We start from the raw sequence: 13507 nt of genomic DNA on the forward strand, positions 1-13507 counted from the left end.
AATTAACATATGGGCATCATACAACTGCATTTACATGCTTCTGGATCAACTGGATCCACCAGATTCATTGACATAGATGTTTTGAGATATATATATCACATATCATGTGCTGTATATGTCATGTCTTGGTTACAGGAACCAGTGCAGTGGTACCTTGGGTTAAGTACTTAATTCATTCCGGAGGTGCGTTCTTAACCTAAAACTGTTCTTAACCTGAAGCACCACTTTAGCTAGTGGGGCCTCCTGCTGCTGCCGCCGCGCAGCCGCCGCACGATTTCTGTTCTCATCCTGAAGCAAAGTTCTTAACCCGAGGTACTATTTTTGGGTTAGCGGAGTCTGTAACCTGAAGCGTATGTAACCTGAAGCGTATGTAACCTGAGGTACCACTGTATTTCCCACAGCATTTGTAATGGAGAACCGTCCCAAGTCTAACCCAAAAGGAGGCGCAGAATTGGGGGCAATCTCCTCACAATGAGCTGAAGCTGACTTAGAGCAAACAGTTAGCGTGCACATGGCCATCCATTTCTGCAAGAACACGAGTGCTATGGGCACTGGGCAAAAACGCTTCTCTAAAAGAAGCAGCCCCAGGACAGAGACACCCCAGAGAACAGTTCACAGTGCTAGATATTAGACTGCAAAATATATAGCTGATATATCTATAAATGACATACATCATCGCTTAATGCCCCCGCTTGTGAGCTTTCCAGGGCTATCTGGCCACTGGTGGAGGCAGCAGTGCAGCTCTCATGATTCAAGAGGTAGACTTGAAGGGCCATTAGAATATTGTTCTCTATATGGATCCCAAAAACTGTTTTAGGCATTTTCTCCTCTCTCAGAATGACTGGCTTAGGCAGGTAAAAGATAAGAGCAAAGTTGAATGGATGTTATTGTACCCCAGACAGGGGGCACAAGAAACAAAGCCCCATCTTATTGCTATTAGTGTAAATCACATGTCGAGGTCCATCAAAAGAACAAGGCTGGCATTGATGGAACAGGCTCACATGTTTATTATTCAAGGTTGTAAAGAGATAAGCAGACTCAGGAACGCATATTGCCGTGGCATGGAGAGGCTGGTGAGGCCTTTGCAGGAAAGAAGAGGGGGGCAAGCCCATGTAAGGACATAGGAAGTTGCCATAACTTTTGGTTTACAAGAAATCAGGTGGTATTGTATTCTGCAAATCTATAAAAAGGGGGCGCATCCTGACTGGGTGTGCAGGTTGCGAGCTTATCACCCTGTACCTTTGTTCTGCATATATGCACTTCAAATAAAATCCTGTTAATAACCTGCAAGGACGTTTTGCCGCTTTGTGTGAATCTGTGCTCCGGGGACCTAATAGCAGATGTGGTTGGTCCTTCAGACTAAACTAACTGAACTAACTGACCCAACATTTTGGGGAAACAATGGAGGACACAGAGATAAGCATCTTCAAACAGTAATGAACATCCTATTTTAAACAAGGAGCTCATGTCTGGGGAGTGGTTTTTTTTAAGCAGCCAAAAAAACCCCTTATTATATAACGGACAGCCACTAGCACAACTGAAACAAATTAATAGAATCAGAGCTTTAGTGCATTCCATAAGGAAACTCACATTTCTTATCTCCTTTATGAGGAGATGGAAGCCTTGTGAGCTCTGGGGTCTAGTTAGCCAAGTGAGTTTTATTAAACAAATAAAACAGCATGCATACGAAAGCAGCAATTAAAAATACAGTTTACTACCAGGGCTGTAGAAATGCTTCAAAATAATTATCTCAAGTATTTGCTCGAATAAATGAAAAAGCAGGGTTTGCTGCAACTGTATTTGTGTCCCATTGGACCTCACTGCTAGAAACGTCCACCAAAGAATTAACTGGAGGGGGGGGGAGTAAAATTTAGACTTCCGCAAGCACACATAAGTGCTCAAAAGCTCAGAACAAGAGTTTCTGTGATGCAATTGTAAACAGCACTGGACTTAGTTCTAGAACACAGAGATGGGTTTGAATTTTAAATATCAGGCTCAGGCCAAAGGATTTATACCTTAAACAGTCAGGACTGGCTTAAGAGATTTTACCGTCGGAGGCAGAACAGCAAATGTTGCCCACCCCATTCCACAAGTAAAGAGGCATAATATTCAAGCCTAGCTAAGATACTTAACAACTTGGGATGGGACTACAAAAAAATACAACTTTATACCCCTGCCCAGCCACTACAATGCATGGTAGAGCATCTCCTGTTGGTGCCAAAGGTTTTGGCTCTTCTCCTTGTGTCTACCAGTAGCAGGGCTTTCGGTGTTGTGGCCCCTTTAATGTGGAATTTATTCCCATCTAAGATACGGCATGCCCCTACTGAGTGCCATTTCAGATTCATGCTTAACTCTTATTATTTACACAAGCCTTTTCTGACTGAACATTTTAATTAATGACTGTTGATCATCTTCTGGCGTTGTATTGTTATTTTAACTTCATTACGTCTGGTGAGTGTTTTATACTTATTTTTCATTTTCTGTACATTTCTGATACTTTATAATGTTTATAAAGCTTGGGGACTTCCGGGTTGGTGCCTCCAGGCAATGGCGGAGTTCCTCCGATTGGGAGGAATTTGCTCCGTGGAAATTAGGGTCTGACCGCCACGGCGAAGGCGGAGACCCGTTGAAATCACAGGCGGGAGAAGCTTGTGAACTTGGGATTCGGCTGGCACCTTTTGCGCCTCCCCTACTCGCGGGGAAACCCTGATTTGGGGATCCGGAGCAAAGTGGGGTGAGCGGCATGGTGCTTTGAATCGACTGCTTCTTTTACGGAGTGAAGCCGCATTGCTGTTGCCGGAGAGCGCTGACTTTTTCCTGTGGACAATTTGACTTTAAACAACTACCCGTGAGTAGAACGGAAAATTGGATCTTTAAATTTATTAATTTGGCATTGAAGCGGGAAGGTTTTAAACAGGAAGTCCGCCTTCCCCTTTTGTAAATAGATTGAAGCAAAGACGTTGCAAGTTAAAGCCTTGGAAAGTATCTTGTAAAGGATTAAATCTCCATCAGTTAAAACTGTTAAAAACCCCCCTTGGATGCAGGACAAGAGGGGGGAAATTTTGGACTTAGTGAGCCTGCAGGAGAGAGTGAAAAATTAGATTACCACTGCTCTGAATCTGGAAAAGGGCTGCCAGCAGAATTGACGTTTTGGGAGAGTTCATTGACTGTGAACGGATAGCATGTTGACAGATGGCTAAATAAGAGAAATATATTGTTTCCATTGTCCTCTTCTGCATTCAGAAAGGAGGAAAAGTAATTGAAAATTGAAACTAACTTTATATTTTAAAATGCGCATGAAAGGATCGATACAAGTGGAGACTGTTTCCCTCTAGAGGGAGCTTTTGAAACTGTAACAAGAGTGGGTTTTTTCCAGCTGTGAGATAAGAGCTGTGAGAATCAGAGATTGACCTTGGACTTTAAGAATGTTGACAGAAGGAGCTTTAGTGACTGTTTTATGTAAGATAAGCTACTCACTGGAACAGCTTCATAAAAAGACGGATGTTATAAATTCCAAACTTGAGAACTTGGAACAAAAAGTGATAAATTTGGGACAAAAAGTGACCATTAATACAGAAATTGCTCAGGATTTGATACAGGAAACTACTTTGACAGGACAAACTGGGGAGAAGAAGGAGAAAGTTGTGGATGTTGAACCTAAAGTAATACAAGTGGAAGCCCCAGCCTTTCAGAGGCAAATCGAGGACTATAAGTGGAGGCCTCTTATGATTGAATATAGAAAAAGTCAGAATTTGAAGATTGGAGCCCTGCCTGCACTGGAGAAAGAAGGTTGGATAGACTCTTGAGTGCACAATGTGGCATTGCGCTTATGTACTGTGTATTATGGGAAGTGAGTTGTGTGTGCACATAATCTATCTTGGCCTGGTCATTACTAAAGCAGGAGTGAGGAATCTGTGGCCTGGCAGCCAGAAGGGGAACTTCAGGTTGAGGGCAAATGCATCCCTCTGGTCTCCTCTATATGGCTCTCAGGATTCTCCCAGTCTACGCCCCTGCTCTGCCTTCTCCTTGCTTTTGCCTGGCTGAAGTGCATCCTTCAACTGGGATAATGCTGTGCATTGTGTGTGTGTGTGTGTGTGTGTGTGTGTGTGTGTAGCATGCTAGAAGGCAGCCTACTGTACAAAGGTAGGCTTCACCTCCATTATTCCACTTACTTTTGTCTCTTAGCAGCTCCTGGAGAGAATGTGGCTCTTGAGATGAAATTGGTTCCCTATCACTGCTAGAGGGTGGCAGGGCAGGTTAGAAGATGCTGGACACCCCCCACCCCCAAGGTTAATGGGAAGCTCACTGAGACAATTGGAAGATACTGGACATTCAGTAACCCCCCCCCAAAAAAAAAAGCTTTAATGAGAACCTAGAAGAAGGAACAAGAAAGACCCTCATTGTCACCTTGTGAGTCAGATCAAAACCAGCCAACACACTTTGCATTTCACAGAAGTATTTGTAAGGGCTGCCTCGCAGCTGAACAACAGTCCTAGGATTATTCATACGACTTGCTTGAATTATTATGAATAATGAGTAAATCTGAAAACATGGCAACATTTGCATAGACCACAGTTCCCAAGAGACAATTATGATGGGGAGAAAAGCTTTCCCCCTCTCACCTCTGTTCAGTTCTCTGCATGTCACTGCATCCCTTCCAGATAGTGGACTTAATCATCCGTTTTACATTTGGCAAATATGCATATAGTAAAACTCATATATTTTAGAGACAATTATGCATTAAAGGAACAGTAAGTAAAGTCTCATTTTAGTGACCACAAATGAGAACAGAAAAATAAATACTACTTGTTAAAGGTGAAAGATTTATACGATCTGAAGAGAAACCAGAGTATAAATACTGCTTGTTAAGTCCTCACCATCTGTTCAGGGCACAATAGGCTGTATGCGTGTTCAGAAGTCTGGACACAATCCAGTCCCAATTTCAGTCCCGTGGATTTTCAAGCTCATTTCTAAACCATTTGTATTGAACAACTCTTAAAATATGCTTAACTGTGGCTTCATTAGGCCCTATATTTTACAAAAAGAAAATAAGAGAAAAGTTTTGACTGTCTCAAAAACCAAATCATAGCTCCAGGATACTGGATAGATCAATATATATCCTACACTTTCTATGGCCACCAGAGTTCAATATGTATTCTAAATGGAAATATAGCCATATTATCAGTAATTTACATTTGTAGCACACATGTTCAGTTTAAGATGCACTAGTTGAACAACAGTCTTTGAAATTTTAAGAAGCAGCTCTTGAATCGTGTACATAATGCCTGATAGAAGATAGAAGATGGAAGCTATTTCAGAAACAAATCTATTTGTGATCGCAAGATTCCAAATAGAAAAGACCTAATTTCATTTCTTTGATCATCTGGTCTAGTGCTTAAATTTGCTTTGCTGTGTAAAGTCCAACTATGATTTCTTTTGAGTTGTTCTGGTTTCTTTTTTCAGCTTGTGGTTCTCGTTATGCATCTGCAGTGGCACAAGTGGGTTCTCCACCCAGCTGAGTCATCAGCCTGACCTCCCTTACCTACACCCCAAAAGCAGGGCTAGAAACTGAGATATGAAAGAAAGCTAGGAGCTAAATGGCACCTTAAACCTGGGTTATGGGCACAACTACGGAAAGTCTAGGTTCACTTTTTAAATAACAAGAATATAAAGCTGAAAATGAACTGCAGCTAAAATACTATGTTCATTTTTCACTTGTCCTTCCCCTGTCCACCCCCCTAATATTCTTAAGAGGGTCTCTTCTCCAGTCTTCAGAAAGTAGCTGGAAGTGGGGAGGCAGAAAAAGGTCCTCCTTTCCTTCCACTCTGTAGTTTTAATCTGAAATCTTAGGTGCAATACTGCACCCAGAACTCAGAAACTAACGCTAATTAAATTCCCTGTTGCAAAATGCGCCTAGAACAATGGGAGTTTCGAACACTGCCCAAAAGCCTTCCTTTGAGATTCTGCAGTGTGTTGAGGACTGCCTGTATGTTTCACTTTCTTAACAGCTTTACCTGTTTTCTCTCCATCTTTCCTTGGCTCCAAGGTAAGCCACCTGCTCTGTTCAACTCGGCTACTCAAAGTGGATTTCAACTGCCTTCTAACCCATCCAAACTTTTTGAAAGCTTTGATTTTGAACAGGTAGGAATCTATTAGCATCACGGCAAGGATTTGGGGACCACTGAAATTGGCTGGGAAACATATCCTTTTTAATTTCCATATATTTGCGAGTTTAACAAGATGACTTCTGGTTGCAGTGACCTCGCCATGGAAATACTGCTGCAAGTCATACTGCTGTTTTCTGAAACGTGAAAAAATCCCCCCCATCTAGTCTTGACTTGCCCTACAACCCTAGGCATTAACAGGGAACAATGGATATTGAAAACCATTAGGCTGCTCTCAGGTTCTGTTGGAATATACATATATTGATTCCCATCCAGCTGGAAGGTAGTTGAAACCAGTTTTGCTTGAGAAAATGTACACAAGGAGAGCTCAAACCTTCGGGGTCCCTTCCAACTCTACAATTCTATGAAAAGCAAATGCTTTGGGATTTGGCCTGGGATATTGTTTAATATCCCAGGATTGGAATGCTAAAGTAGGGAGTCAAGAGATAAAGAGTTCTGCCAGGAGAACAAGCTGGTCATCCCAAACACGCTTTTCCAACAACACAAGAGACGACTCTACACATGGACATCACCAGATGGGCAACATTGAAATCAGATTGATTATATTCTCTGCAGCCAAAGATGGAGAAGCTCTATACAGTCAGCAAAAACAAGACCTGGAGCTGACTGTGGCTCAGATCATCAGCTTCTTATAGCAAAATTCAAGCTTAAACTCAAGAAAGTAGGAAAAACCACTGGGCCAGTAAGATACAATCTAAGTCAAATCCCTTATGAATACACAGTGGAAGTGAGGAACAGGTTTAAGGATTTAGATTTGGTGGACAGAGTGCCTGAAGAACTATGGATGGAGGCTCGTAACATTATACAGGAGGCAGCAACTAAAACCATCCCAATGAAAAGGAAATGCAAGAAAGCAAAGTGGCTGTCCAACGAGGCCTTACAAATAGCAGGGGAGAGAAGGCAAGCAAAATGCGAGGGAGATAGTGAAAGATAAAGGAAATTGAATGCAGATTTCCAAAGAATAGCAAGGAGAGACAAGAAGGCCTTCTTAAACGAGCAATGCAAAGAAATAGAGGAAAACAATAGAATGGGAAGAACCAGAGATCTGTTCAAGAAAATTGGAGATATGAAAGGAACATTTCATTCAAAGATTACCATAATAAAAGACAAAAGTGGAAAGGACCTAACAGAAGCAGAAGACATAAAGAAGAGGTGGCAAGAATACACAGAGGAATTATACCAGAAAGATATGGATGTCTCGTACACCCCAGGTAGTGTGGTTGCTGACCTTGAGCCAGACATCCTGGAGAATGAAGTCAAATGGGCCTTAGAAAGCACTGCTAATAACAAGGCCAGTGGAAGTGATGATATTCCAGCTGAACTATTTAAAAATTTAAACAATGATGCTGTTAAGGTGCTACACTCAATATGCCACCAAATTTGGAAAACTCAGCAGTGGCCAGAGGATTGGAGAAGATCAGTCTACATCCCAGTCCCAAAGAAGGGCAGTGCCAAAGAATGCTCCAACCACCGCACAATTGCACTCATTTCACATGCTAGCAAGGTTATGCTTAAAATTCTACAAGGCAGGCATAAGCAGTATGTGGACCGAGAACTCCCAGAAGTGCAAGCTGGATTTTGTAGGGGCAGAGGAACCAGAGACCAAATTGCAAACATGCGCTGGATTATGGAGAAAGCTAGAGAGTTCCAGAGAGACATCTACTTCTGCTTCATTGACTATGCAAAAGCCTTTGACTGTGTCGACCACAGCAAACTATGGCAAGTTCTTAAAGAAATGGGAGTGCCTGATCACCTCATCTGTCTCCTGAGAAATCTCTATGTGGGACAAGAAGCTACAGTTAGAACTGGATATGGAACAACTGACTGGTTCAAAATTGGGAAAGGAGTACGGCAAGGCTGTATATTGTCTCCCTGCTTATTTAACATATATGCAGAATTCATCATGTGAAAGGCTGGGCTGGATGAATCCCTAGCCGGAATTAAGATCGCCGGAAGAAATATCAACAACCTCAGATATGCAGATGACACAACCTTGATGGCAGAAAGTGAGGAGGAATTAAAGAACCTTTTATTGAGGGTGAAAGAGGAGAGCGCAAAATATGGTCTGAAGCTCAACATCAAAAAAAGAAGATCATGGCCACTGGTCCCATCACCTCCTGGCAAATAGAAGGGGAAGAAATGGAGGCAGTGAGAGATTTTACTTTCTTGGGCTCCATGATCACTGCAGATGGTGACAGCAGCCACGAAATTAAGAGACGCCTGCTCCTTGGGAGAAAGGCGATGGCAAACCTAGACAGCATCTTAAAAAGCAGAGACATCACCTTGCTAACAAAGGTCCGTATAGTTAAAGCCATGGTTTTCCCGGTAGTGATGTATGGAAGTGAGAGCTGGACCATAAAGAAGGCTGATCGCCGAAGAATTGATGCTTTTGAATTATGGTGCTGGAGGAGACTCTTGAGAGTCCCATGGACTGCAAGAAGATCAAACGCATCCATTCTGAAGGAAATCAGCCCTGAGTGCTCACTGGAAGGACAGGTCATGAAGCTGAGGCTCCAATACTTTGGCCACCTCATGAGAAGAGAAGACTCCCTGGAAAAGACCCTGATGTTGGGAAAGATGGCGGGCACAAGGAGAAGGGGATGACAGAGGACGAGATGGTTGGACAGTGTCCTTGAAGCTACAAGCATGAGTCTGCGGGAGGCAGTGGAAGACAGGAGTGCCTGGCGTGCTCTGGTCCATGGGGTCACGAAGAGTCAGACACAACTAAACGACTAAACAACAACAAATTGTTTAAGAGAAGAATGGGGAAGCTATGGTGCTATAGAAGCTATTGGACCAAAGCTTCCAGCATCCCTGACCCCCAGCCTAGCTGGATGGGGCTGATGGGAGTTGGAGTTGAATGCTGTAGGACAGGCATAGGCCAACTCGGCCCGCCAGATGTTTTGGGACTACAACTCCAATCATCCCTGACCACTTGTCCTGTTAGGTAGGGATGATGGGAGTTGTAGTCCCAGAACATCTGGAGGGCTGAGTTTGCCTATGCCTGCTGTAGGACCACAGGCTCCCTATTAATGATGTAGGGCTTTGTGTGCTGGACTTACATTGCCTTGGGTGGAGGGCCTGTGTGCATGCTTCTGCAGCCCAATTTTATAGTCTATACATTTATAGAGAAGCAGATTATTACAAAATGTGATAACTTCCCTATGCTTTCTCCTCCCCCCAAATGAAAGAAAGGAAAGGAAAGGAAAGGAAAGGAAAAGAAAAGAGAAAAAAGAAAAGAAAAGAAAAGAAAAGAAAAGAAAAGAAAAGAAAAGAAAAGAAAAGAAAAGAAAAGAAAAGAAAAGACCATGTAAAGCAAGGATGGGAAACCTGTCGCTCTCCAAAGGTTTCTGGAGTAAACTCCAACTAGCATGGCCAATGACAAGGGATGGTTGGGATTATAGTGCAACAGCATCTGAAATGCCACAGGTCCACCATTCATGGTGTAAAGCTGTGAACGTTCTTCAGCTTGGGGAAGTGCAAAACATTAACTTCTGACTGATGAGAAATTACGGAGGCAGTGCTATGGCGTTTTGCTTTCTTTTGGATTAGAGTGCACTGCAGACTTGCATTTCTTTCTTTTTAAAAGTTCTTTATTTTATTTTGACAAAGTAACAATCATAAATAAATAAGAATAAAAATGTGCACCCCACCACCAATACCATTCCATTATAATTATCCAACCTCCCAAAATTTCAACACCTCTTGCCATGGTTTGAACCCTTTCCGTTTTAACAGTATAAATTCTACAAACACCCTCCATATCTACTCAAAATCATTTCGCATGCATACAGTGGCGGAGAGCAGGCAAGGGTGGGGCACGCCGCCTGCAGGGGTGGGGCGTCCTGGGGGTGGGGGGCAGCCACAATGGCACCCTGCCAGGATCATGCTGCCAGGGGCGGTGCGCTCCCCCTGCACTCCTCTTTCTCTTCCTCTGCCAGTGCCTGCATATTCCCCCATCTTGCCTTGATGGCACGTGTTAATAGCTATATTCCACACCTCTTTATATCATTCTTCCATTTCATATTCTGCTTGCCCCTTCCACTTCCGAGCTATAATAATTTGTGCAGCCGTCAATAAATTTGTGAGCAGGCCTTTCATAGCCTGCAAACCTTCCACCCCATCGTAAATTGATAATGATGCTGTCAGGAGCTCATCCTACACTCGAGTAGGACCCTGGCAGAGATACATGCCCAACTGGCATGTTCTCTCCCTCCTGGTCAGGAGCTTCATTAGCTTTCTTCAGCCCAAACATCACAGTGACCAATGCCACCAGACACCGGCACACTTAGGGATCCACAGAGTCATCGCAGCTTGCGTAACAGACCTCAGCATTTTGGTTAATCTACATATAAACACACACGGAGCACTGCAACATGTCTCCCTCTCTCTCTAGCATCAGATAGCAAAGAGAAAGAACAAAGGACAATAATCCCCCTTCACGGAACACAGTAACACAAACATTCTCTCTCCGTCACTTTCCACTCTGTGGAGTCAAAACACACACAGTCATGTGATAGATAAAAATCCCATGACTGCAATCATGGAGCAGGAATTCTAACAGATCCTACCTCTGGACTTTTTGACAGCTTTAATCCAGTGATTTCTGTTATCTCCCTTAAACACCAGACTTGTATTTCTGTCATATTTGCTTTTACTTACAAATATATAAGCAGGACAAAGTGGAAAGTGAATGAATTCTCTCACAGCAGGCACCAGATCCCCAGAGAAATCTCCTACATCCCAAGATTCTTTATCATAGAATCATAGAATCATAGAATCATAGAGTTGGAAGAGACCACAAGGGCCATCGAGTCCAACCCCCTGCCAAGCAGGAAACACCATCAGAGCACTCCTGACATATGGTTGTCAAGCCTCTGCTTAAAGACCCCCAAAGAAGGAGACTCCACCACACACCTTGGCAGCAAATTCCACTGTCGAACAGCTCTTACTGTCAGGAAGTTCTTCCTAATGTTTAGGTGGAATCTTTTTTCTTGTAGTTTGGAACCATTGCTCCATGTCCGCTTCTCTGGAGCAGCAGAAAACAACCTTTCTCCCTCCTCTATGTGACATCCTTTTATATATTTGAACATGGCTATCATATCACCCCTTAACCTCCTCTTCTCCAGGCTAAACATGCCCAGCTCCCTTAGCCGTTCTTCATAAGGCATCGTTTCCAGGCCTTTGACCATTTTGGTTGCCCTCCTCTGGACACGTTCCAGTTTGTCAGTGTCCTTCTTGAACTGTGGTGCCCAGAACTGGACACAGTACTCCAGGTGAGGTCTGACCAGAGCAGAATACAGTGGCACTGTTACTTCCCTTGATCTAGATGCAATACTCCTATTGATGCAGCCCAGAATTGCATTGGCTTTTTTAGCTGCCGCGTCACACTGTTGGCTCATGTCAAGTTTGTGGTCAACCAAGACTCCTAGATCCTTTTCACATGTACTGCTCTCAAGCCAGGTGTCACCCATCTTGTATTTGTGCCTCTCATTTTTTTTGCCCAAGTGCAATACTTTACATTTCTCCCTATTAAAATTCATCTTGTTTGTTTTGGCCCAGTTCTCTAATCTGTCAAGGTCGTTTTGAAGTGTGATCCTGTCCTCTGGGGTGTTAGCCACCCCTCCCAGTTTGGTGTCATCTGCAAATTTGATTTACCTTCAGCCAGTTCACAGCTCCCCCAGGATACACACTGTCTTGTCCCTCTCTAAATTCAAACTGCCTTTACCTCTTTCTCTGTCTTCTCCTCACAGATGCATATCCCATTCCAAATATTGGATAGAGATTTCTAGTTACCATCTTGGGTCATAGTTCCCACTGATCAACCCATCACTCTGGATTACTAGGTAACAATCACACTAACAGAGGATGGTTAGTCAGCATCCATGGCAGTATACATGCAAAAACAAGCCCCTTTTAACCTTGTTTTAAGTGAGCTAAATACATCCAGATGCTTAAGCCTCTCAATGAAAGGCTTGGGGGGTATTTTTAAATCATGCCTACATCCCCAATACCCTCTTGATATGTATTTGAGCTATGTATGAATCCACTGCTAAACCAGGAATTTAGAGTAGTGGAGATAACACACTTTTATGATGCCTGAAGCTGCGCCTGAACAGATGTAGATTGTATTGTATCTACCTTGGCCAGAGTCTCTTGGGCTCTGCCTCATTCATTTAGAAAGTTCAGCAGCACTGCTCTGTCTTGGCAGTGGGAAATAAAGCCTTTTGGATGGGAATCCGAAATGTAGGCTACTTTCCAATTACAGCCAAAAGTCATCCCTGGAGCTTCAGCATGGCCTGTGCTGTAAGGGCTGCTAAGAGCTTGTTTGTTTCTTCAGTCCAATTAAGCAACAGCTCTTGATTTTAGAAATGAATAAATGAAACACTTCATCATCTGTGTGAGCACTTGTCTTTGGTATCTACTGGCAAGGGTCTTCCATTTGCCCGGGAACAGATTGAAAGGAGACCATGAGATCTTCTGAGATTCAGAAGTTCAATTTACTCTTAATTGTTTAAGTTGCTTTTTATATAACTGTTGTGCTGAGCTGTGGGATGTTTTTAGTTTTATTGGAAAGAGGTGTTTGAATGTTTGTATTTTATCTGTTTATGTAAACAGCTTGTCCTGAAATGTAGAATTCTATCCTGAAAGGATAGAATTTTTTTAATATATTAAAATATGGGATGGGGTTAAAAGGAGAAGAATGTATCTGAGGTCTCAGATGTTAGATCTCCAGGCTGATTGCATATTGAGACTGATAGACATTTGTTGGGGACGGAAACCGGGAAGGGGGTATGGGTGGAATAGAAATTGGGAATTTAAAGGGTATATAATTACAATTTGTTTTCTTTTTTCTTTTATTATTTGTATGAAAATTGGGAAATTCGTGGAAGGGAATTGTGGTCGATCTTAGAAAATGCTTTAAGAATAAGTATTGATGTATAAGTTTGGATGAGAGCTAAGATGAGACAAAGTAAAATTGGTTTTTAAAGTGAATTAAATTAGGTGAGGACTTGCTGAGTTAACAACTTGAATTGGAATACAGAGAGGGGAGGGGCGAGGAGGTCTGAGAAATAAGATAAAAGAAAAGTAAGCAATTGAAATTCTATGTGTTTTTAATTGTCTTTAAGTTTTGCATTTTTGTCTTTTTTGTTTTTTTGTCTTTTTTGTTTTTGTATTTTGTATTAATTTGGAAATGCTAATAAATATTCATTAAAAAACAAAAAGGAGAAGAATGTAAATATCTTAAGATCATTCTATTTAGGAAGGATTTTTTTTAATCACACTTGCACAAAGAATATCTGTACAAATGTCTCTGAATT

General features: G+C 42.4%; 2 long non-coding RNA genes across 4 annotated transcripts in view; both read left to right on the forward strand.

Moving 5' to 3' along the window:
• Positions 1–13507, forward strand: part of LOC307225803 — a 146365-nt gene that overhangs the window by 63863 nt on the left and 68995 nt on the right. The window lies entirely within an intron of this gene.
• Positions 1679–13507, forward strand: part of LOC307225806 — a 28241-nt gene continuing 16412 nt past the window's right edge. For all 3 annotated transcript variants that reach the window (XR_013843169.1, XR_013843170.1, XR_013843171.1), the window contains exons 1-2: positions 1679–2457; positions 6047–6141. This is a non-coding gene — a long non-coding RNA (uncharacterized lncRNA). The remainder of the gene's footprint in view (positions 2458–6046; positions 6142–13507) is intronic.

This window comes from Podarcis cretensis (genome assembly GCF_951804945.1).
Source record: "Podarcis cretensis genome assembly, chromosome: 10".
Classification (NCBI taxonomy): domain Eukaryota; kingdom Metazoa; phylum Chordata; class Lepidosauria; order Squamata; family Lacertidae; genus Podarcis; species Podarcis cretensis.